General features: G+C 38.3%; 1 protein-coding gene across 1 annotated transcript in view; it reads left to right on the forward strand.

Annotated features, from left to right (window-relative positions):
* The first annotated feature begins 254 nt into the window (after window positions 1-254).
* Window positions 255-3,462, forward strand: part of KCNJ1 (potassium voltage-gated channel subfamily J member 1) — a 21,274-nt gene continuing 18,066 nt past the window's right edge. The window contains exon 1 of the mRNA XM_015820137.1: window positions 255-469. The gene's annotated coding sequence lies outside the window, so the exon portion shown is untranslated. The remainder of the gene's footprint in view (window positions 470-3,462) is intronic.

A 3,462-nucleotide genomic window follows, 5' to 3' on the forward strand; every position in this document is an offset into this window, starting at 1 on the left:
CTCTTTTCTTGACCCCACAGATCAACCGGTGTCTTGAGTTAATGTTTACAAAGATCTTTGAAGATAGTACTGCCAAAGAGTCATATTATCTTCTGGATATTCTTTGCCCAACTGTGTTTTTTTTTTTTAAAAAAAATGCTGTGTGTTGGATGCTTGACACCGTTGCTTTTCTTAAACCTTTTAAAATAGCCACTCCTCTCTCTTTTCAGAGAGGTTATATAATAAGCCACACTCCTAATTGTGCTATTGCATATAGATCAGCTGGCAGGTGGTTTGAGCTAAGACATTGATTCATAAATGCCAAAGAGGCCTTTAGTTGGTTGGCCTCTGATGCAAGAACTGGCAGACCAAAGCAATCCAGGAATTCAATTTACAACTTTGCAAATATCAGCAGGCAAAGAGTGGGACGGCTTTTTTTCTCTACATTCCTCACAACATTCTTTACTGTTTAGCAGGGCAGCAAAAAGAGGTAAGAGAAGCAATTATATATTGATTTCTTAAACGAGAAAAGTTAATTCATTTCTAAACATTACTCGGAAGACTTGGTTCACGTGATGCATTTCCCTGAACCTTTGCAGATCATGTTCAGCTTGGATAGCTTGAACTTTGGTGAAGTTGTGCATTGTTGGGCATGCTGGGTATGGCTAGTCTAGAGAAAAAAAGACTAGGGGTGACATGATACTAGTATTCCAGTATTTGAGGGGTTGCCACAAAGAAAAGGGGGGTCAACCTATTTTCCAAAGCATCAGAAGGCAGAACAAGAAACAATGGATGGAAAGTGATCAAGGAGAGAAGCAACCTGGAATGAAGGAGAAACTTCCTAACAGCCAGAACAATCAACCAGTGGAACGGCTTGCCTTCAGAAGTTGTGGGTGCTCCATCCTTGGAGGTTTTTAAGAAAAGACTGGACAGCCACTTGTCTGGAATGGTATAGGGTCTCCTGCTGGAGCAGAGGGTTGGATTAGAAGACCTCCAAGGTCCCTTCCTGCTCTTTTTTTGATTGATTGATTGATTGATTGATTGATTGATTGACTGTTGTTCCTTTTTTTTTTCTTTCTGAGGTTGAGATGATGTGCAAATCATTTGACGACTTGATGATTCTGTGCAATGTGCAAATTTAGAATATGGAATAATTCAACAAGCAGATTAAGCACATATTGTGCAATGTACACCCTCTCCTTGGGCTCCGGGCTTTCTTACCTGAGTTCAAAGCTTCTTCTGCTGAGGTTCTGTCAAATAGACAGACAAGTGGAGAGACAGCAAGGCGTAATGAATAAAAGCTTAACTGAGACTTGGTTTTAAATTCCTGCTTAGCCATATGGTGATTCTAGGTTAATTGCTGTCTCTCCACAGAACCATCTCAAAACCTTACTGAAGATCAAGTAGGATTAAGCCCCATATTATCCATTTATTTAAGGAATGATAGGGAAAAGGTATAGCTTGGAAACAGAGAATCTGTATGGCCTACAGAGATCAATCATTAAGATCAATCCCTTCTCAATCCCTTTCCTAGCCAGGCTGAGAAGACCCTGGGTGGAATCCTTAAGAGCTGCTATCAATTTATTGTAATGGGACTGATTTCAGAGGCTCAGCAAGTCTTATCTTTTAAACGTATTGGTAGGTTTTTTACAATCTTATGATAAGCAAAGCACAGCACTTAGGCATTTATTAACCTTCTAGATTCATGGCTTCTAACTACAGGGTTCAGCTGATTTCAAACTGGCTTGAAAGCTTCTTTTTTTGGAAGCCCTGGAGGGTGCAGAGAGTCAGGACTTTTTCCATTGTTATTTACAGCATAATATCCAGAGTGGGTTTTATCATGTCAATTGCTGGTACATATGATCAACTGCTTTCTGCCATTGTCAATCTGAAAAAAGGCAGGGACACATCTCAATGATTGCAGTGGGAAAAACATCTTAACTTAATTTAGTTTCATTTAATTGATTTGATTTTGGTGCTGCTTGACTCTAAAATGACTCAATATAAAGTATCAAATTAAGTTTTATAGGTTGCATGCACAGGAACAGAAAAGACGTGAGCGTACAGGTACACCCACGTACATTTTGTGTATATGAGATTTGAACACATTGAATAGCTCATGAACGGTGAATCAGGTTAGGACCCATTTTAGTGTATGGTTTTGTTTTTCATAGTAGCCAACCAGATCCCTCTGGGCTGCCACAAGAAGAAATAGAGAAATGATTCTCTCACTACTGATTTCTTGCAACTTATAACTGGAGGCATGTTGCCTTCATCCTGGAAGTAATGTTTTGAACCTTCAAAGCAGACTGTGACCTCCATGAATTTATCCAATTTCCTTTTAAGTCATCCATCCAAGCTAGTGACAATTGCCATGTTCATAGTTTGATATGTGCCACTGATACCGTTTGGTATCAACGCTTTGCAAGTCCTGAATTTCCTTCAAAACAGCTTCATCCATCAATCTCTAGTTCTAGAGTTTTGAGGGAGAGAATAATCACTCTGTTCAGTTTCTTCATGCCATATAAGATTTGTGACAAGCCGCGCTAATGCCTGAATGAAGGAAAGCAAGTCAGGATGATAGAAAACAAATTACAATAACTCTTCCTCTCCTCACTAGGGTTGACCTCAGACTCTGCAGGGGAGAGACAGGTCTAGAATTGGAATAGAATAGAGCTGGAAGGGACCTTGGTGGTCTTCTAGTCCAGCCCCCTGCTCAAGCAGGAGAATCTATACCATCTCAGACAGGTGACTGTCTAACCTCTTCTTAAAAATCTCCAGTGATGGAGCACCCACGATTTCTGGAGGCAAGCTGTTCTCACTGTCAGGAAGTTTCTCCTTAATTCCAGGTTGCTTCTCTAGTATCTAATCTAGTAGTCTAGTATTCATGCGTTTTTTTTATTAAAAGTTTTATGAAGATTACAATATAAACCCCCATACCCACCCCAAAACCCCACCCTCCCCCTCCCCCACTTCCCAGAGCTGAACACAGGGTTACAAATATAATAATCAAAATCTATCTAACATTAACCAACTATTAAAGTAGCCAAATCCATAATGCGCTTTAACTCCCCTTTAACACAAATTTAAACAAATTAAAATTAAACATATTGATTACCTAAGTATTAAACAATACAATACTAATATTAAAAATAATAATAATATATAATTAAAACTAACAAAAATTCCATTAAAATAAACTATTAATAATAACAATACTCTAGAGTTTACTCATAACCCAAATGAAACTTTTTAGTCCCATATTTATTCTGAATATAATCTATCCATCTTCTCCAGACCGAGATATATCTTTCTTGTGATTGATCTTTTAAATAAGCGGAAATTTTAGCCATGTCCGCTAAATTTGACACTTTAAGCGTCCATTCTTCTATAGTAGGCAAAGAGTCCTTCTTCCAAAATTGAGCTACCAATAATCTTGCGGCTGTTATAAGATTCAACATCAAATTCATTTCTTTAACATCC

Source organism: Protobothrops mucrosquamatus, unplaced genomic scaffold (genome assembly GCF_001527695.2).
Source record: "Protobothrops mucrosquamatus isolate PMUCROS unplaced genomic scaffold, P.Mucros_1.0 scaffold1075, whole genome shotgun sequence".
Taxonomy (NCBI): domain Eukaryota; kingdom Metazoa; phylum Chordata; class Lepidosauria; order Squamata; family Viperidae; genus Protobothrops; species Protobothrops mucrosquamatus.